Source organism: Bacillus rossius, chromosome 1 (genome assembly GCF_032445375.1).
Source record: "Bacillus rossius redtenbacheri isolate Brsri chromosome 1, Brsri_v3, whole genome shotgun sequence".
Taxonomy (NCBI): Eukaryota; Metazoa; Arthropoda; class Insecta; order Phasmatodea; family Bacillidae; genus Bacillus; species Bacillus rossius.
The window spans coordinates 29354836-29378355 of NC_086330.1; the positions used below are offsets into that span (position 1 = coordinate 29354836).

Here is a 23520-nt window from a genome sequence, read left to right on the forward strand (position 1 = left end):
TTTGGATCCAGTTTAAAAGTAATAGTAGTATGATGATTTTTCAGATAATTAAAATAGCTGTGAACGATTTATGGGTAAAGTATGTGATAATAATTGTTAATAAGTTTTGGACAGGGTAACTGCCTCATAGACACTACTTACCTTTTGTTCGACTGCTATAACGGCTCATTCAAGGTGAATCATGCATATTTTGCAGATCTTGTTCACACCTGAGTTAAGGCTTGTGGCTTACCCTTAAACTTTTATGTTCGCAGAGCTCTGCAAGTATAAGGTCGTATATTTGAAGACCAGTCAAACTGCATTGTGACTGATCAGCATTATGGCTCAAATTGTAAATGAAGTTATTTAGTAAATACGTTTATAGTAACACTCAGTACTTAGCCATCAATCTCGGTTACGTTAATCCCCTTTGGGCCTCGCTCCTGTCAACAGTGATAAGGGAAGAGGTTACAACCTAAAAAGCTTCTGGTCTTGTTTTCCAGTTGGTTCTTCTTATTTGTACAACCCAAAAAAAAAGTTAAAAATTAACTTTGGTAGCTAATTATGCAAAAAAAATATGCGATATATATATATTAAAAGTGAAAGTTCAACAATTTTTAGAAGTCTGCAAGTTGACGTGTGATTACTGCAAATGTAAAATCCTGGTCTGAAACGGGAGGCAGCCCCTTAAGGCAAGGACTGCCCTCCAGTGTGGCTGGAGTGTCTCTCCTCGCCGGGCCCGCGGTCAACGAGTCCTGTTGTCTTCATTTCCGTTCCCCGTCGGAGCTGCGGCTCCGGGCTGACCGCGACGCCGATGGACTCGCTGATTACAGTTTTAATTATATGCATGCAGTCGATTGATTCTACGATTAAAAAAATTGCTTGTCTGTAAAGTCGGTTTACGGACGATAGTTTAACGTGACAACGTCATAACAAAACATTGATGAAATGATTGCATTTTTATTGAATTATCACTATTTTGTATGGATACAAAGAAGGAGTGAAATGAAATCTACAATTTAATTGATAAATTTACTTTTATTTGCACTCATTAATTTTCAAATATGTTTATTACTTTAACGAACAGATTATTTTAACTATAACTTTTATACATGTTTCATATTTAACTTCTTCCAATATGTGTTATTCTGTTAAGGATAGGACGATGATAGGAAAAGTAGGAAACGAATGGGAGTGTTTCAAGTTTAATGTGCCTCGAAAAAGACAAATCGATGGTTGTTCCAATCCAGTGGAAGAGAGATAGATGCGGCGCAAGCGTACAATGAGCGTAACGGGACACAGCGTAACGGGACAATGTGCGTAACGGGACACTTTTTCGTGCGTGCAGCCGGCGTTTATCGATTTATTAGACGTCACGTCAAAAAAAAAACCTTATTCTTTCCACCAATGAAGGACACGGGCCAATATAAACGGACTTAATCTTAATAATATTCAAAGTTTCCAGCGGAAAAAAAAACACAATGATGCTTCGATACAAGTTTTCGAATAGGCCTAACTGTTCAATGAATGAAAAAATTAGGTAACATCGTAAGAAATTTAACCTTCTGTAGCTGAATTTACCATGTTGGATTTTAATTTCTATAACCAAATATAATATTTTGAATTCCTATAATGGATATATCATTTTATCATCATTATCATTATTATTATCTCCATCATCATTATGATGAAAAATTCTTGTTACTAAATTTCACTTTATTAGTAAGACATACTATCGTAAAAAAATCTGTCAACTTGAGAGCTACGTCATTTTGACTTTCACTGCATGAACGAATTAAAGATGGTCTACAAATCACTGTCATTTTTTTTCGTGATTTTTTTTTGTGTTGCAACATGAATGATCTCATCAAGCCCAGTCAAGAGCCACACAAGCTCCGTTAACAGGTTAGAGAGAGAGAGAGAGAGAGACACAAAACGAAACGTATCGAAGCGTAAGGGCGGTATTCCAATACTTAGCGAACAAGCACTGCCTTGTTGGGACAAAACCGTAACCTAACTCGCGGGCCGTATTGCAGAACGTTTCCAAAACAGAATCCCAGCAAGGTAACAGAAAATCAACCTTTTTAATAAACGGTGCCCTGCGCGAGGCTAGAAAATGATTTAAACGCATTCTAGCGGACATTACGCAACCATCATTACAATGTTACGGCAAAAAATCACAGAGATAGCAGCACCGACGCACAAAAATTGGAACTACCTTACTAATTTTCTCGAGAATTTTAAGCTGCGATTATTTCTTGTTGCGACCATCAACGTGTGTGCAAAATGCATTCCAGTATAGTTTCGCTACCATCAAATTTCAATTTGGCACACCAGCACGCTCAGTACGTCTCCCGATGATCACACATAAAAAAAATGGCGTTATACGAGTTACCTAATGGCGCCAGACGCGGGGCGGCCATCTGGACGAAATAACATGGAACGGATCGGCAACGGATAGGACAACAACTTCCGTTCCCTAAAAATAAGGAACTGGCCGTGTCAGGAATACGGTCAGGGTATATATACAGTGGCGTAGCCAGGATTTGTGTATGGGGGTGTTAAGAAGCATGTGGCTTCCCCCCCCCCCCCCCGCCCCCGGATTAAAACGGTGGGTCCAGGGGTCCTCCCCGGGGAAAATTTGGATTTTAAGGTGTAAAATAGTGCTATTTTAGCAGTTTTCGGTACTTAAATTTAAATATAATAATAGTAAATATTATTAATTTTTAATATGATATTTGTTTGAGTGATGAATAAGAAAATTAATTAAAGATTTGGTGCTAAGGGGGGGGGGGGGTTGAACCCCTAACCCCCCCCCCCCAACTGGCTACGCCCCTGTATATATATATATATATATATATATATATATATAGAGGTGGAGCATATTCAACACCTAAACGTGGCTTGGAATACCGACCTAAAGGGCAGTCTAATTATTCTCCCCGCGACGAATCATCATCCTCAGGACCAAAGTCCGCCAGCGAGTCGGCGCCCATGCCCCCTGGGACGTGGCCTTGTCTCGTTATCGCGATAGCTGCGTATGCCCTCTCTCATGTCTGGGCGGGCCAGCTCGACATCTGATTCGCCCGTGCCGCGCGCCATCACGCCCCAATGGTCTGTGTCTCTCGGCTGCTCCCCCCCTCCACACCCCGGTGGTGGTGGTGGTGGTGGTTTTTGTCGCCTCCCCTCCTCGTGAAACGCCACAGGCCTTGGATCGTATCTCCGCGGGCCGTAAATCACCGCACAGAGGGACCTCAGTCATCGGCCGCCGTCTCTTTAGCCCCGTCTTGTGGCCGACCAGATTCGCCGGTCGAGGTCTTTTAATTAATATTTCCACGAATGCCTCGTTCTCCCGCTCGCCTTTTGTTCGTTTTGTTTCTAACGAGATGGAAACGAGAACCTTCGTCTTTCTCCCTTCCCCCCAACAACCTTTCCATCAAGGCCTCTTTTTTCTCTCTTTGAAGGCAACAATATTAATATCTTCGTTTTTGTTTGTACCTCCAAGTTTATTCTAAAATTCAAACTTTGAAGTAGGAAAGGCGTAATTGGGGGAGGGATAAAAAACACAGATTTTCATGTTACAAATACACTCATAATACGAAACTCGGCCACGAAATTTAACGTAGAATTCTTTGAAAGAATGCCCTAGCGTTATGAATATACGCAAATTGTGTTTTCAACTACATTTCTCGACGCGAATCACACGTAGTTTCCGCACCCGCCGCTAGAATTCGCTGCCGGAGCAGCTAAGTCGACTTTCGAATCATTCAATTCGCAGACAGAGGTTATAAACTATATAATGAAACGGGTCCGATAAAAGCGATTACGACTTGTAAAAGTACTAAACCCCGGCTTTGAACTTGATTTTCAACAATAAAAATTTATTAAAATACTACCCATCTTGTTAAAATTTAATAAACAGTTGATATTATAAAGTTTCCCTTTGGCTTTGTGAACTTTGGTTCTCGCCATCCACCACATACGGCAGCACAGTGGTTACACATTTCCGTTCCACGCGACTTCCGATCCATTCACGAAATTACGCCTACCAAATGCTGTGTACCGAGAGTTAAGACGTTACGTATCAAAAATTGTTTGTGAAATACACAAACTGATTTCTAAATCTTTCTACCTTGATTGTCCGACACGATGTTAGATTGCTGTATTTTACCAAGGGAAAATCATCGAGTATCGAAAATTGATATTATTTATCTTAAAGTGTTTTTTTAAGTTCAGGTGCTTTCCAAGAATGTTAATAGATTTTAACAATCTAATCTAGCTTAATGATGTTCATTTCTTATTGACGAAGTAGCATAAGCACTCAAGCGTCATTCAGTTTCAAAATGGGGATGGTGCTAGATGATTGTACGACAGAATATCAGCGTGCCCCATGTGGCCGAGAGGGCAATACAAATCATTGTATGCAGCTGGTACCGTGACTCTGATAGTGATAAAACGATGTTATGAATGCATTAATATTAGTGAATGCTATGTTGAGAAATAAAAAATAAAAAAAACAGTGATTATCGTTTATGTCAATTTTTTTATTATCTTCTGTGATTTATTAAATAACTTTACCTTGCAGTTTAGGGGGAAGAATTCTAAGTTATTCCCAAGAATTTTAACCAACTAGCCTGCAAACAGGTTGGAGTATAACTGGACCCGTAATAGTGTACTAAGATCCGCTGATGATACGAAGTATAATTTTTTCGATAGATGTTTAAACATTTTAATTATTTTTTTTCTTTTATTAAAGTACTTGCACCAACCACTTGCTAAATACAGGCTGTTGTGTGCATAGAAAATAATAATACACTGCAGATGTCTACATGTGAAAGGAGGTAAACCGAAAATATACAAATGATAGGACTATGAATAGCAAACAAAGAGCAAATAACTCGGCGGAGACAACACCGTGTAGTGTAGGGAAAGGAGAAAAAGGGGTAAAGGTGGGTGGGGGTGGTCCAGGAAATGCCGGGTGGTGGTTGGCGGGAACAGAAGCCCGTCTTGTTTTCGACCGGGCGGACGTCGGAGTATCGGCCGGGCCAGTCCGCCAGCCCGACAGTTCTTGTGTGGAAAACCCCCGCCTCGTACCCACGCTTTTCGGGAGATGTTGATCCAGTTTTCCAACTCTCCTCCCTCCCTCCTTCACCCCCTCCCCTTCTACCCGGGTGTGAAAGGCGCCTGTGTTCGAGCGCGGTTGGGCGAGAAGATCTATGAAGAAGGATGGTTGGTAAAGCAGGGCAAGGGCAGCAACCTTCCGGAGGCAAAATTTCTCTTCCCGAAACGTGCGCGCGCGTTCTCTCTCTCCCTCCTTCCCTTCTCGACGGGACAAGGCGGCGATTTGTTTACAAACGAGGCTTGTTTGGAGGCCGTTAGCAAGTCGCGACAGCCGAGTGTCACAGGTGCCAGAGTGTGTCCGCCCCGACAAACGGCCGGGCGGAAGTGGCAGTGCTAATGAAAATCCCTTCCTTCTCCCTGTCTTCCCCCCGCCCGTTTAATTTTAGAAGACGCGAAGACGAATCACCGCCTGCGTAAATCTTGTAGGTGAAGCCTAAACGCGTGGGTGTCGGAAGAACAATGCTTTACGGCCGAAGAGGTTGTTCTTCTTCTAATGCCTATTTCCAAGACATAGGTACACTACGAAGATGTATCTTTCCTGTACATTAGCTCTCAGTGTACAGTGTACGAGGGTTCTTGCTAGTTACGAAATTAGCTCCACGCAAATTCAGTTTTAATTCTTTGCGTTTAATTTTTTAAGTGTCTTTGGATTGGCTGGCAGGCCCTACATCAACTTCTTCAAATATGTGACATGTTAAAGACTCCAAAACATAGGCATAACCATGATTTGCCTTTATTTACATCATTGTAAATAACATACACAGAAAACTGAACTTTTACAAAAAAGATTCCTTTGGAAACTAGTTGCCAAGAAATAGTTTGTAATAGCCTACTACAACAAAAAATATTGTAAATCTGTACAACAAATGTTTATGTTTTTTTGCATATACGAAATAAAATTTTTCGAGATAAAACTGAGAATTTCTCACGAAAATTGGCGTATGATTTTATATTTTAATTTATGTTTCATTAAAGAATAATTGTTAAAACCATTGAAACGATAATCGAATATAAAAGAGTTTTGGTACTTTATTTGGTTTTAATACGCTTATTAATGTGTGCTGTTAATTCTGGAAATCTATTCAGGGAACGGTTTGTAAATAACTTTTATCTATTACAGGTACTGGGATAACACACAGCATAAATGCCCAGATAAGAATCCAAACCCTGTATTACTGCAAACGCTATTTTGTAGTAATACCGTTGTTTACCTTTTACTGTAAAGATTTACAAATTTGTAATTTTACATGCATATTTCTGTTCCATTTATAAAAAAACATTACAGTGAGCTAGCTGGTTCACAGTTTTAGAAAGAATTGTAATCCAATTATCAAATAAAATCAAAGTGTATATATATATATATATGTTTGTATTTTACCTAGCGACCAAAGGTATCAATGATATAAACTTTTCCTACAAATAGGCTAAGCTAATCACAATTCAAAATTTTCAAGACCTTTAAAATTTATAGGCGATCTAGTTGTGTATAAGAAACGATGATGTCTTAAAAAGTATAGTGTTAAAATTTTTCCTCTAAATATAATTACAAAACAAATGGTTACAAATTATCCAGTGATCTTTTTAAATTTACTGCTATATTTAATAGCAGACAGGTATTGGGTGTATAATTTCCTTCAACATGGACTCACAACAATCAATATTATTTTGGTGTACCAAAAAGCTTTCAAAAACCTATTAAGAATTTAGGAGAAACCACATTCTTCTTATTTCCACAGCAATGCCAACTCTGTTTGATACTGAACACTGAACTCGAAAGTTGTGATCGGGCAAATCCAGTTCATCTGAAACTATAAATAACCCTCGTAAATTAAACTGTAATTTCTGAAGTGTGCCAGTAATTTTCTGCGGTGTAATAGTGACAAGTTCATTCTACTACACAAAAAATGGACCTTTACTTTGATCACAATCTGAATCTGACAAAAACGAAGCTCATGGAAATGTACGCAAGTTTTAACAAAATTCACATGTGCAATAAAATATGAAGGAAAATAATTTTAGGTTTCGCACATTCGACGGATTTTAAGGATTAAGCAGCGCAAACGTTAAATGTGAACGAATTTTTTTTTGTCTCGCAGAACCGTTTCTCGTCATGTTTTTCTAACGCCCTCCTTATTATGTTCAATCTGAATGATGAAGTCAAACTGGAAGTACAGTTATCCGTGTTCCTGATACATGTTTCTCTTTTTTTTCTAGACGGCTTTAAATATACACCAAATGTCTACGTGAATTATTTTAGAAACTAATATATAGAAGTAACTTTACGCTAAAACTTCAAATTAAGAAACTCAAATATTCATGCTGCGCAACCTGGAGAAAAAAAATTGTTTTGTTAGTGACAGATTAAGAGTGACTAGATATTTATTTGAATGATAAATTACTCAAACTTAATCACTACATAGTATAAAATAAAGTCGCTTCCCGCTGTCTGTCTGTCCCTATGTATGCTTAGATCTTTAAAACTACGCAATGGATTTTGATGCAGTGTTTTTTTTAATAGATAGAGTGATTCAAGATGAAGGTTTATATGTATAATACATGCATAATATAGTAGAGAAACACTGATAATTTTAGAGGTTTCTAATGTGATGTCGTAAATAAACGCTTTTTTTTTGCACTTACATTGCAAACGCTGGCTGAACCCTACGAGATAGATCAAAATAATGTACTACAGTATTGTACCACTTAAAAAGGTCTACAAAAAATTCCGCGATGGTATATGTCTATCTCTTAGGGATAACCCATAATAACCATTTTTTATCCTTTACTTTTTAAGAGAAATAATGGCTTATTTACGAAGCGATTTTAAGCAATACAGAATTAATCTTTATCCAATTAAATACCTTAAATACATTGTGCATTTAATATGGATCAATATGGCCCTTAGAGCATGTTATTTAATTTAATATTTTCGAAGATATTACAGATTTAAAATGTGGGACATAGCGATTGCGGCGGTACCGGCCGGGGGGCCGGCGGCACGTGCATATATTGCTATGACCATTAATAAATCGCAGGGTCAAACTTTCAACGTTGCAGGCTTAGATTTGAGCGTTGAGTGTTTTTCACATGGCCAATTATATGTCACTCTTTCAAGAGTAACGTCTAAAGAAAACATGTTTGTATTGTCTAATGACAAATAAAGCTGTGAACGTTGTATATAAAGACATTCTGTAGTAAATTTAGTATCAGCTTTGCACCCGTGCGAAGTCGGGGCGGGCCGCTAGTATAGGTGTGTGTATATATATATAAATAAATTTAGAAATGAAAATAACTTATAACGTAGGCTAAGATATTTAGAAAAACAAGTTTATGTGTCTGATGCAAATGAAAATGTGTATGACAACTGAAGTTTGACGAGGTGGAACCTATTGAATAATGGATGAATCCAAGCCATTAGAATATATGTAAAGAGATGAAAGTTTAGACTTCACATGGCATATAAAATGTTGGAGATACTGCACTAAAAAATCGTGGGTCAGAACTATGTATGATAATTATATGCATGATAGAACCAGCATGTAATTTGATGCTCTAACAAAAAATATATATTGGGAATTATTTTAAAATGAAAAAGATTCAAGGAAATGTTTAGTACTGAAGAACAAGACGTAGATATAATAAAAGTGGGCGAAATGAAATAAGATTTGCTTTTTAAAGTCTAAAGTATCGGAAAGCGGCAATATTTGAAGGTAAATGTGTGAAATATTTATGGACACATTCAGAAACTCAATTTAAAATGTGAAAAATATAGATGAGAAGATTTGAGTGCTGAGAAAATGGGACCAAATACAAGAAAAAATACCTAAAAAGTATAGATTAAGCAATTTCTTAAAAAACCTTAACGGAAGGTGTTGACTTTTCGAAATATGGGAAGTCAATTGAAATGTTTCAATAAGAACAGGTGTTTTGGGGCGTGATTATGGGCTTCCATTAAAAAGCACCACTATAGACATGTAATTATCTATGAAGCTATGATAATCAAGGGACCAGGGTTAAGAAGAAACTTCAATTTCGTCATCAAATTGTTCACTTTGTATAGCGAGTGAACCTTAGTTTTAATTTTAACTTACGTGTTCGTGCTGGAAGGGAGTAAACTGAAGTGAAAGTAAGGTTTTAAAGTGACAGGAGGTTATCAACGGATACTTCAGTTAAGAAATAAGATCTAAAAAAAGTTGCTCAAGCAAGCGAGGAAGAGAGAAAAAGAGACAAAAAAATGGTTGTAAGGGAAGACGTTGGTAGTAGATTTCATGTTGCCGACTAATGTACAGTGACGACACAACAAAGCAGTAATGGCGAATGTGAAAGAGAATGGAAAATATTCAGTAAAGAACTAACAATGTTAAATACAGATGTTAATTATTTTTAACTTGGGCTTAACGTCTCTTAGACAGCAAAGTCATTAGAGACTATGAGGTTAAATGATTTAAGGGTTTATTGGTCAGACTTGAAAGAAGAGTGAGAAAAACGGATGATAAACCAAAAGATTTAGTTATGTAATGAGAAAACGCGAAAATGAGTTGGGTGTATATTGAGAACATAATTTTAAATTTAAAAAAAAATACTTGTAACAGTTTATATACCTATTAAAATTATAAATTCGAAAGTGTGTTTGTCTGCTGTCCTTCTTTCAAGCAGCAAAGGAGCAACGGAACGACATGATTTTTGCAAATATATATTTTATGGACCGGAGAATATTATAGACAACATATAATTATGAAATTCCATCCCTAACGGAGTGGAAAAGGGCAAAACAAAATTTTATAATAGAAAATCATAGGAGGTAGGTCATATAAATATATACAGTGAGATTGTGTCATTTCTCTATGTCCACCACATGGTCATATAGTGAGGACTGGAAACTTCCTATCCTCCTTGGCGAAACCCATCTGCTTAGCTGAGCTCGCGGCTGTTAGCGAACTAAAAGCTCTAATAACAGTTCAGTTTAGACCTTTGTCAATGAATGGCGTTGTTTTGAATTGGTAACGCGCTATCGTTTGGTGCGTCCATCACGTCTTGCCTAGGGGTTACCTGCCTTCCCACAAAATGAAGTTGAAGTTTGGCGTCCCAGTTTTGCCAATGCGTAGCCTTGATGACCAGAGACTAGGCAATCAATTGGACTTTAAAATCAAAATATCCCGTTTTTCAAGAGCATGTCCTACAAACTTGAAACTCGGTAGTGATGTTCCTTATATTATGATGGGTTTAGCCCAAGCAGCGTCGGGTACTTAAGGTAGTAAATTATAAGTTCGTATTCTGGGTTAATATAGCTGGACAATGCTTACAACTTAAGAGGTTAATAAAAATAAATCTAAGTACTCGTCAAAGGTAGCAAAAAAAAAAATGGCCTGGAATGGTAAGGGGGCAGTTGAACTCAAGAACCAAAACAAATAAACTAGTATCACTGTAGGGCCTAAACAGTTTAACTGTAGCTGGCCATACACCTGTTATCATCGGCCAGTGACTATACCTAATCCGATTTCAATGCATGAACATTAGAATGAGGACTGTGCGTGTCCATATCAAGGTGAAATAAAGTAAAATCAAAAACATTTATCAAAACAATAACGGAATCGCGCCTGTACATTGAATATATTTGGGGGGAAAAGTGGTAGATTCAGTAGAAAGAATCAATATAAAGGCAAAATTCTGTAACGGACTCACGTAAAAATTTTAAAATGAATTTTGATAAATTCAACATAGCAAAATATAAATAAATGTAACATTTACGACATTTTTAATTACAATATGTTATGTAGTTGTCGCAAAACACGCACTTTAGTTTGTGCATGCTTAATTTTAGGACTCTTCCACGTGAACGAAGAGCATCCAAGATTTCGTTATAAAATATAACTTAGATAATGAAAAAAAAAAAATATTTCAACAATAATGAGTGTTCTTTCAACCACAATTTATCATAAGCTCCCACATACGAGTGTAAAAACACAAACGTCACCTTTTAAATTCCAATATATTGATTTAGTATATTATCAGCAACAGATATGAAATAACATTCCTTATTATTCTCCGATTACCTACCAAAAATAGTTACGGATAGATGGATATAATGTACACATGATAATTTATACAGAAAGGTTAGAGAGAGCATCTCAAATCCGTTCGAGATGAAAGTAATACGAACGTTAATATTCGAGTGAATGGATGTTGAGAATACCGAAAAATAAAACCCCTTCCTATACGTTCTCATTCTTTTATCGCAACCAATTTTATTTCCGTTAGCCCACACATTTTGTAACAAGATTTCCGAGAACTCGACATTATTTTCCAGTCCTTAAGGTGCTTCTTGAGCGCATTGACATACACAGAATTTTTTTTTTCATCATAAAATGTCAAGCCGCCTCGTTCACATTGCTACTTGGAAAATGTGATAGGCCAAAAATAAAATCATACATATTTATTTACTTGATTTTTCGCGAAAATATTTACTGAATGCTCTGGGGTTCAAGGAAGGCCAACGAAAATAATTTTGTCACAAAAGATTGTGAGCACATTCGATATTGATTTAAAAACAACTTCTTGGACATACGCAATTTCTGGCGTGCACCGTAGGTCATGGAAAACCAATCAAGCATGGACCAGAATATTCTTGATGTTTCCCCTCGGCATCCCGTGAAAAACAGCAATGGAATATGTCCAAGAAGTTGTTTGAAACCAATCTTCTTCATTGCTGGAAACTTTTAGAGAACTTATATTGGGCATTCGTGTGGGCGAATAAGTAATTTTAGAATGACTCAACGCATTGATCATATCTAATTTTAATTTCATCAAAAGATAATTCACAAATAATCACACACTGACGCATGGTTATCAGCTTATCAATGCTGTCGAGATACGAAATTCTTTCTGTTAAGTGCAATGGATTAATTACTAACATAAAGTTGTTTAAGTTTCGGTACACACGAGTACATGAATCATACTACGGTAACCTTGAATAGATTTTTTACTAACAATATGAATATTGTAATTTCGCAAATCTTAATTATATGTATTATGTCCACGTAAATAAAACACAATGCACGTAATTGGTTTATAGGTAGGAGCATAATTTTAAGCGAAAATATATGAACGTCCATTGACAGCAATATTGTATGTCTGTGCCTTGTGATTGGCAGCCGTCTTCAAAAGAAGCAGGTGCCTTATTTGACCGAGACACTTAGGACCCTTTAGCTTCAAGAGTTATTAAAAAAATTGTAAGTATCTTTAACAAGGTGAACTTATTTAATTATTCAGAGTATAACTATAACCAAAATAAATTAAAGTGTGAGGGTAAGATATGGCATAATCTTAATTAAAATGAAATAGGCACGTGAGAGAATTTTTTTTTATTTGGCTAACTCATGAAATGAAAAGGTGGTAAATGTGATTTTATCAAGGTAAAATATATCATTGAATACACTAAAACAGGAGTTATAAAATCGGCATTCTTAAAATATTAAAAAAAAATTAACAGGCTTACGCATTAGCACTTTTTAAATTTAAGTCTTACTGTGATTGGTGTTCTAACAGTAGACGTATACCTGAAAGAAACTCGCCCATCACGAACCAGGTACTACAGTGTTTTTATTCTCAGCTAGTCTCAAAATCTTTTCGCGAGAATTAGGTATACATGTCCCTACCTATAAGTAGACAATTTTTATTAAAGGGTATTTTTAAATGTTTTTAACTATGATGAAGTTGGGTTTAGTGGAAGTTGGTTTTAGTACTAACCAAATACCGGCCACAACGCTAAATTAAAACAATACAACTCTCGGGAAAGAAGATTTTCTTCTATATTTCCCGTGCTAAGACGTGGTTCCCGTGGATAACTTAAAAGTCTTACTGATTTGATTGTTATTTACACGCAGCTTCGTTCGCGTGCTGTTGTTTAAGCATTGGAAGGAAAGTACTTATGACATTAATTACAAATGTTTTACAAAATAAATAGAGAATACAACAATTTCAGATGCACATAAGTTTTAATTCAAAGCAGAACGATTTAAGTTAGAAATTAAAAAAAAAGTAATGCGTAAGTCTGTTTAATTTTTGTAATAGATTAAGTATGATGATTTTATAAATTCTTTTTAAATGTATTCAAGGATATATTTTACCTTGATTAAATCACATTTACCTCCATTTAATGAGATCGCCAATTTAAAAAAAAAAATGAGACACGCGCTTTTTTAAATTTTAATTATGATTATGCCATCCATCCCTTACCCTCACACTTTAATTTATTTTGGTTCTAGCTATGCTCAGAATAATTAAATATTTTCACTTTTTTTTTTACAGAGCCCTACTTTTTTTTAAAGATACTTGAAAAAATCACATCTCTATTTGAAATGTAAAATAAAGTTATAATTCATTCAACTTACGTATTAGTTGATTAGTACTTACGCTAAGTATTATTTTCCAGACGCACAAATTGGATGTCGGTTAAATAATTTTTGCTTTATTATAGAGTGTGATTTCTGTAAATTCACCTACACAACTATATCATAAACTTTATTTTATTTATTTAGCTGGTTAACTATTTTTTTATATATCACCTTCCAATTAGGTCGCTTATATTGCATCTTAAGATATATATATATATTATATATATATATATATATGTTCTTGCCAAATATCACGCTGACCTGTCCACATTCGCACGAGCCACCTGACTGAAGTTCACTTCAATATATTTTTGCACTTGTATCAGATAGGGCTGACATTGCTGTTCCTAAATTACAAACCATCTGCAATTATGTGCAGTTAGCGACAAAAACACAGTCTTTTAAATTTCTGGATGTAAAAACCTGAATTCATTAACAATAACTTATACGAGTATTAATGTTGTACCTCGTTTATTAGGCTATTTGTAATGCTATTCAATTTCACGAAGCAATATTACTAAGTTTGCGGATGGATATAGATAAAAAATAGATTTTAGCCTGTATATATTTATTTTAGGGCTCAAAATGGTCAAATTTTATGATTGTGGGAAATCCCAACTATAGACCCCTTTTCAGGCAGAAGAAGTTGCAGCCTTTACGAATGCACAAGATTAATTTTTTCAGTCCAAAATATAACAAATTACAGTATTCTAAAAATTCTCTGCGTAATTAACAACTTCGCAATACATTTTTATACTGAAGGGTATGTAACGCTTGAATGCAATGAGAGGTACCTTATTATTGCAAACTATTAACTGGAAACCTTAACATTTTATTGGTTACAATAGTAAAATAAATGGTAGTACTAAAAAAATTGCATTTATTCAATATAAGATCTGCAGTTTGAAAACTATACCTTATTTATTCTTTATTTTACAACATTATATTCAGCACAGATTAAGGGTTAGGTTATTCCCTGTACTGACTTTAATGACGAATTTGAATAAATTATTTTAACTTTATTCTTAAAAACGCACATTGCGTTCGGTACCATTAGTCCCATTTAACCAGGTGTTTGTTAAACGTAAAATGATTATGATTAAAATAAAAAAGTTAAAATATTTCCTGATTCACGCGGGCTTCATGCCATCTTAAAGACAGACGCCGTATTTTAGATTTAGGAGTCATGCTGGCATGGGGTGGGACCGAAATATTCTTAACACATGCAACAAGATAATATTTATAGACGCTAACAGCGGGATACAAGACAGCACGATATCTTCCACTGCAAGCCTCAAAGGTCAAACGATCAAAGTCATTAATTTTCGCGACTGGTAAGAATTACTTGTATTATTTTTTTTTTCGGCGCTTCGTCATACAAAACTACGTAATAGAACTCGTCATATCTGCTACATTGTACTTCAGCCTGCTGATAACGAAAAAAAAATGTATTAGAAGTTATCAACAACGATAAATATTTAATATTATATCTTATGACAACCTGTACACTGCAATGGTTTTGTAAATGGAACATAAATATTCATTTAGATTACAGATTTTTATGAATTTGTACATTTACATAAAAAAAACATATGTATCACTAAAAAATCGTATTAGCAGTAATACTGAATTCGGATTATTCCCCGGGAAAGTTATGCTTTGTTTTTGTATTGTCCCAGTACCTCAATAGTTAAAAGTTATTTGCAAAAAACAGTTCCCTGGCTAGCTTTCCAATATTAACTGCGCACATAATAAGCACAATGCAACAAAATGAAGTAAAATTGTTTAATAATCGATTATCTTGTCCATAGTTCAAAAATTTATTTGAATAAAACATCAATAAAAAAATAAAATTATGCACAAATTTTAATAAGAAATACTCACTATTATCTCAAAAAAAGTTTTTAATATATGAAAAAATAACCATAGCCATGTGCTGTAACAAATTCACGATACATTTCTTATAGTATTAACAATTTATTACTTGGAAACTTGGAACCTTTTGTAAAGTACAGATAATTTTTTTTCTGTGTGCAGATCGAGATGTTATGGTATGACGGTAACTTACTGAACATGATTTCTCATTATAAAAGACCTAAATTATTTCTGAACCAGGATGAATGCCCAAAACTTGCTCACATAAAATCGCTGTCTACTATCCATTGGCTGCCGCCGCTTTTTTACTTTCCGTCCGGATTGCATGTGGTTGGTTCATTGGAATTTTGTAAAGCTGTAATTGGTTCATTGTCCTTTGAGATAGGACAAAATTATCTAAGCTCAAATTATAACGCAGTAAACGTGCACAATAATATGAATTCCGACCCTACTCCAAATCATAACACTTAATTTTTAGGTCTCTACACAATATCAGGACTGGAAAAATTTGCGTTTTCAATGACCTCTCCACATTTTTCTACGTACTTGGACAAATGCCACCTGATTATTGGCTACTGTCTAGTGGAACCTATTAACTGGGTTGCTCGTGATTAAATGTTTATTTTGTTGATCGTTTTTAATTGGTTCCGAGACCTTCAGATAAGCCGTGGCCCAATTAGTAAAGCAGCATTAAGGTAAACGTATTTGGTTTAAAGCGACTTTTTCTGGTCCCTACTAGAGTACTGAAAAATTCGCGTATTCATTTCGTGATAGGCTAGAATTCAAATAATTTTACCTTGGTGCTGCTTCTGCGTTAGGGCCGCAGGTTATTTGGAGGAAATCTCAACCAAAGAAGTACCCAATGACAGGCATTCCAGTTGAGACGCCTCGCAAGTCAGCAGCCAATGAACGGGTCATATTTGGACAAGTATTCAGACAACTGTGGAGTCTATTCTGGAGCCCATTGAACCAGTTAATTTTTATGGTTCCCAAATATTATTTATGGGGCATTGGGCCATTCCAACATGAACTGTCATAACCATATTTCGTCATATCTCAATTTTAAAGCTAAGCGTTCAAAAACTAGCCCATTCAGAGCATCAATAATACTATTGTGACTGTCCCTTCAAAATTCATAATGTTTATAGCTGCAGTTAACCGTGAATGAAACTGTAAATAAAGTAATTATGTAACTATCTATTCTTCTCATTAGAGAAATAATATACATGGCACAGAATTTGCACCAGTGTAAAAAAAAATATCCAGTAGAGGATTTTGTGTACCACCAAGAACTTATATTGTTTAATATTATACCTGTAAAGTAATTCACGTAATGATACAACAATATTACTGATGAAATTAATCTGGCCAACTTAAGAATCATTTTTGCACGCCATTTTGAATTTTTGGTTCTTCACGAATTGCCGAATTTATACGAGGAACTATTTCGAAAACGAGATTCTATAAGAAGAAATTGTGAGTGTGTTACCAGCTGTTAAATCCAATAAAATTACATCTAGTGAATGAACAAGAAGCTGTTAGCCAGGGAACTCTTTAAAACACAAATATTGGGCCTGCCTATTTTCAATACGGCTATATCACGTAGCACATATCTGGTGACGATATTTGCTAAAGAACACGAAATTCAATGCTCCTATAGTGAAAAATTCAAAGAACTGGTCACAGATTAAAAAATTATGGCATAAAAAAATATTTACCCAACATGGCGGATGTAGCCAGCCCTTAGTTGTATTTATGAGAGTACTGGGTGGCATATAACAAGGGGCATGTATTTCTCGCGAAACAAAATCACTACGCTTGTTAGACTGCAACAAGCTATCCCCGGGCCAGCAGGTTCTTCCTTGTAATTGGCGGTCGCGGGCAAGCTAAGCTAATGCCTTATTGACCAGGCCATTCAGGTTCGCGTTTGCTTACACACTGGATGGCTATGATTAGAGACCTGAAAAATTCGCGGATTCATTTCGTGTCATACTACAATTCAAATAATTATACCTTAGTGCTGCTTCTGCCATTGGTTCACTGTTAATCTGGAGGACTGAGGGCCAATTAGAGACCCTCACTCGTGGAAGTGTCGAATAACAGGCTGCCCAGTCGAGACGATTCACAAGTTAACAGCCAATGAACAGTTGGCATTTTCCCGAGTGTGTAGATGATAGTGGAGTCTATCCTGGAGGTCATTGAACCCGCGAATTTTTCCGGTCTCTAGCTATGATTCGTGTCCTGACAGTATACACGAACCTGAAATATACCAAGCCGATCACGAAACATTGACAATGCTACACAGTTTTAACACATAGCTATTATGAATATATTTTCTTGAAAGAAAAAAAGACATGACCCAGGTAATAGCCTACATTTTTCAGACCTGAATTAAACGCGCGTGGAGCCTAGGAAACATATCAGGCTATCTTCACCCGCGGAGATGAACAAAACTGGACCACAGTGTGTGCACCGTCATGTGAAAACTGGGCAACAACAAGTCATCCTGACAGTCCAGATCTTTTCATGAGATTCAGCACCAGCGTCACAAGTCAGGCACTGAGGACATCCTTCCTTGACGTCGAGAGAACCCCCCCTCCCCCCTCCCCCAACGGGGCTCCACACTGTAATTTTTTTTGGTACTTTTTGTACCTTTGAAACTGCAAGTTGCCAACGGCATCACTTGTAAAATTGCAACGCAGAGCTTTGTACCATACGCAATTTCACAAAGCTCTGCCTTGAAGTTTCACAAGCGATATCGTTGGAAAATTAGTCTCCAAGGATTTTCCTCGTCAAGAGTACATACTTTTTTTTTTTACAGTGTGTGTGAGAAGGGAGCTGAATCTTTGGTTGGCCAAACCTCCAGCCCACACCAACCCAATGTTCTTGCCACCCACCACTGCCTCACCTGGGGCCGAAAAGGACGTGCGTGATGGCTCATGCGCATCCGGGAGACATACTCATTGCAATCACACTGGATCCCCGGCTGTGACGAGATGCTGAGGCAACCCTTACTGGCATCATCACCACCAGGAACCTACCCAGCTCACTTGGCCAATTAAACAGTTGACTGTGTTCCATAACCCGAGGGTCATGCACTGGCTAAGAAACATCTACGCGGGATTCATCACACACCGAGACAAGCCCGCGAGGGCCGGCGTACCCTCCACTGAAGGGCTGAAGGGGCGGCCCCGTGCGGCGAGGAACGAGACTAGCTACTCTACTCCTCCGCGGCTCCGAGGTGCTTGGGGAAGGCCGATGATCAGAGGCTGAGGGAACCCATCCCAGCATCGGCACCATTCAGCAAGCAAACACATTCTCGCCGGCTAAGCCCTTCCGGAGAGCTTATCCAAACCTATCACTAGGGGCATGCATATTTCGCGAAAAGATTCAGAGACCAGCTGAAAGTTAAAAACACACTGTAGCGTCGTCTGTGTTTCTTTATTGGGGCGAGTTTCTTTCAGGTGCATGTCGATTGTTACATCATCACCAATCACAGTAATTCAGCAGGAAGCAAACGCGTCCTGAGCGGCTCGACCAAATATGTAAGGCAACGACTTCTCTCATAGATGGCCGCCAATCACAAGGAAGAAACAGCTGGTGTGGGTATAGCTACATTGTTGCAGTTTAATACGAGTTCAGATTTTTTTTCGCGGAAAATGATTTCCTGTACCTATCACATCTCTGAGACTCCCCAGGACACCCGACCTCCACTAGCTGTCCCAGGCAGCTCACACGGACCAGCTACCAGTGCGAGTCCTGGCGACCTGGGCGCCACAAGGAAACCTCAGAAGGGAGGGGAGGATCTCCCGGCACGGCGCTGGCCGAGAAGCAGTGATGTTCCCCTGCAACAGGGCGAGCCAGGAGGGTCCGCCGATAGCGAGGTGAACCCCGCGACCTCGACACGCGCCCGACGCGGGTCGCCGCCGCCGAGGACCGCCGCCGGCCTGATAGCGCGCCCGAGCCCCGTCCACGACCGGCGCTCCTCGTCAACCCGAGACCAGCGACCAGTGGGCACTCGCCGGGTGCATCTACCCTACAGTGTTACAATACATGTGGTACCGCAACACGTGTTTCAATACAACACTTACAACTAGTTCGCGAGTTCATTTCGCGATAGGCTAAAACACAAATAGTTATACCCCAGTGCTGCCTCTGCCATTGGCTCACAACTCACCTGGATGACTCTGGGCCAATGAGAAACACCCGACCAAAGCCTTATCGATTCACAGGCTGCTACGCTGGAACGTCTCACAAGACAGCAGCCAATGAGTGGGTGGCATTTTACCAAGTGTACGTAGAACTATGGAGTTCATCCTGGAGGTCATTGAACCCGCGAATTTTTCCGATCCCTACTTATAACTAGGGGCAGGCATTTTTCGCGAAAAAAAAATCGGAAACGCATATTAGACTGCAACAAGGTATACCCGCACTACCGGATTATTCATTGTGATTGGCGGCCGTTCGCGAGAGAGGTCGTCGCCTTATCTGACCGAGCCACTCAGGACGCGTTTCCTTCCGCAATGAATTACTGTGATTGGTGGTTGTAACAGTTGACATGTACCTGAAAGAAACTCACCAAGTCACGAAACTCAGACGATGCTATACAGTGTTTCAAATTTCAGCTAATATGGGAATCTTTTCGCAAAATATGCATTTATATTAAGTATATATAAAAAAAATCACAACTGATTTATAACGTATTTGAAAAGCTTCATGGTAGTGCTTCGCGCTGTTCAAGACTACTGTTAGCGGAACGAACGGTAAACAGCTGTTTCTTATATATATATATATATATATATATATATATATATCTTCAAAAACCGTGGAAATGTTTGCGCTCGCTGACACGTCGCAGCACAAGCGCCAACTTGTAGGCTGCTTTTCCCCATTTCCTGTTACACATTTCCGTTCCTTGACTTCCGTCGCATTCACGAAATTACTCCCACCAAATGCCGCGTACCACGAGCTAAGATGCTACACAATAAAACAAACTTATAATCCAGGAAGCGACCTTTTGAACGACGCTCAGCTACCAACATATTACCCGCTAATAAACCACAGAACTTGAGAGTGTGACAAGACAACATGTTATGGAATTCGCACAAACGCTTCGAAATGTCTAATGGTTTATGATTTTTTTTTGGGTTGGTTTCATTAAGTTGTAGTTCTCGTCCTATTATTCTTCCTGCATTACCATTCCTTTATGAGCACCTTTGAAAATCTTAATTTTTACTTGGTATTAATACTTAATTTTGTACACAACATTTGTTAATTTTCATTCATCTTCATCACTTTTATTTTATTTTATATATATTTACACTGGTAAGCCAAGCAATTTTTTAATGAGATAATAACCATTACAACCATATTTTCAACTTTATAAAACTCTTTTCGTTCATTTCAAGTTAAAGTGATTAAAAATTACAGTTAAGATGCCAAAAAGTGTATATAAAGCTAACGCCTGTATGTTTCTGAAAGTAAAACAGTATTCAATAACTTCTGATAAAACAGTTTACCAAAAAAATCACTAAAAGAGATACGACGTACTTTTGTACCTCGGCCTATTATGTCTAAACGAAGAGCTCGACTTGGTATAATAAAATTATATTTTAAAAACTACATACACATTTCTATGTTGTATGAATAAAAAGTATAAAATAATATTTGAATTTAAGTTATTTGTTCAACGGCGCCAGAATGAACTGCAACTCTGAATAACGTAATTTTATTAATAAGCTTAAAATAAGAATCAAGTAATAAACAAAACAATTAATTCTAGTGAAAAAAATATAGCATGGGGTGCTTGATATCAGTTGTTTTAAATTTTCTATCTCAATGTTTAATCGTTGCGATAGAGTCATTATGAAAACGAAAGAAGAGAAAAACACAGCTTGATATCAGATGTCTTAAATTTTCTACTACTAATAGCTATTCTTTAGGACAGAGTCGCTATAAAAATGAAAGAAGAGAGAACCCCACGATTTTATTTCATTAAAATTAATTGTTTTGTTTATTACTTGACTCTTATTTTAAACTTATTAAAAATTACGTTTTACAGAGTTGTAGCTCATTCTATCGCTGTTGAAAAAATTGCTAAAATTTTAAGATGATTTTACACTTTTTAGTTCAGACAACATAGCGTGAATTTTTTTAATATAATTTTATTTTTTTACTTTTTAGTTTATATTGAATTCAATATTTTATGAATTCCTAGAAATGAACCGCACGATCAATTTTCAAAGCCCTAAAAATTTCGGGGGCAATTGACCCAATTCCCCGACGGGGTCCGATGGTGCCCGAAGGCCTCGGAAGCACGTCAAAATCAACTTACTTCTAATTTCCTGGCTTAAAAAAATTCAGGGGCAAATTACCTCCCCCCCTGAGGGGAAGGAGGTTCAGGTTCCAAAATGGCTCGGAAAAGAGAATAGATTTTTGAAATTTTCGAAATTTTGTGACATTTTTCTTTCTCCCCCTCCCCCCCAAAGAGGACAGTCGACTTCAGGCAAATTTCCCACCATGTCCCAGCCTCATGTCTACATACAAATAATAATGGTTATTGCCCATAGCCTTCAAATAGTTGTTTTTTTGCCCCTCTAACATCTTCAGCCCATACTCATGATATTATTGTATTGTCATCGGTTCTACAACAAAAGGATGAGAGCTACATTGAGTGAAAGTCTGCGCGCGATTCTCTTCGATGCCCACAACACCTCACATAGCACATGTTAGACATAGCGTGTGACACAAACACATGGCATAACAACGGTCAACACAACACAGTAGCCGAAAACCTTTTTTTTTTGTGTGATCCGGTGAACGAAAGCACATGTTAGACTTGAAGAGTGACCCAGTAAACACTTTTTTTTTGGTTGAGAAAATTTAATTTTTTTTTTGTAAAGGACCAGGACTCATTCCCTGAAGGGGAAAGGGGGTTTGACCCACTGACGTCCGATTTCGTAATTCACCCGGAAGTGCACCATTAAAGCATTTTTCAGAGTCTTGACAATTTCGGGGGAAATTACCCCCCTCCCTTACAACTCAAGGTCCCACCCGAGGGAGTCGATGGTGACCGAATACATCGGGATCACGTCGAAATCAACGAACTTCAATTTTCCGTCTTTTTCGAAAAATCGGGGTCAAATGACCTCCCGTCAAGGGGGAAGGGGTGTCATCGAACCCCGGGGCAAATTTTACACCATGCCCCGGCCTCTTGGATACACAAAAAACACGGTTATTGCCCATAGCTCGAAAGTAGTGATATTTTGCCCCTATAACCCTCCCCCTCTCTTTATATGTTATAGTCATGAAATTATTGTATTGTCAACCGGATTTCATATACTTGCAAGGTTTTATATCGATACGACAATTATAAGTAGGTTAAAATCGACTTTCAAGATTTGATTACATAGTTAGTAACAAGCGAAGCTGATAAACGCGTGTTAAAAATAGCCACATACTATCGTGCATGGTATTTATTACAGTTTTATAATCACTGTTATATCTTCAAGACTTTCGCGATTGATAAAAAAAATTATCTTATACAAAATTGGTTGTCTGTAAAGTCGGTTTACGTTTAGTTTAACGTGACAACGTCATAACAAAACATTCAAGAAATTATTGCATACTTTATGAATAAAATTGAATCATTTTTATTTTAATAATAAAAGAATAAATACTTGAAATTATACTAGTAATCATATTTTTAAAATGCAAGAATAATTAACCTTTATAGCCGAAATTGTTGTTGTAATAAGCAATGAAAACCACATTAACTTTTCACTTCACTTTATAAACAGTCGAGTGGAAGAGAGATAAATGCGGTGAAAGAGTACAATGAGCGTAACGGGACACAGCGTAACGGAACAATGTGCGCAACGGGACACTTTTTCGTGCGTGCAGCCGGCGTTCATCGATTTATTAGACGTTGTCACGTCAAAAACTCTCTTTTGGCTGGACCTACAGGCGCAGAAATATTTCGAAGTTTATATTTCTGTTGGAACATTCTGGTAACTTTTAAAACATTCTAGAATATACTGAAACATTCGTAAAAGTTTATGTACAGATCATCTTTTATGTTCTCGAATATTCCAAAATGATCGAAAATTTTATATCCAGAAGTGTTTTTAAAATACTTTTCGAACAAAAATTT

The 23520-nt window shown here is 37.2% G+C and overlaps 1 protein-coding gene across 1 annotated transcript in view; it reads right to left on the reverse strand.

Moving 5' to 3' along the window:
* Positions 1–23520, reverse strand: part of LOC134533638 (BDNF/NT-3 growth factors receptor-like) — a 240520-nt gene that overhangs the window by 154877 nt on the left and 62123 nt on the right. The gene's annotated exons all lie outside the window — the stretch shown is intronic.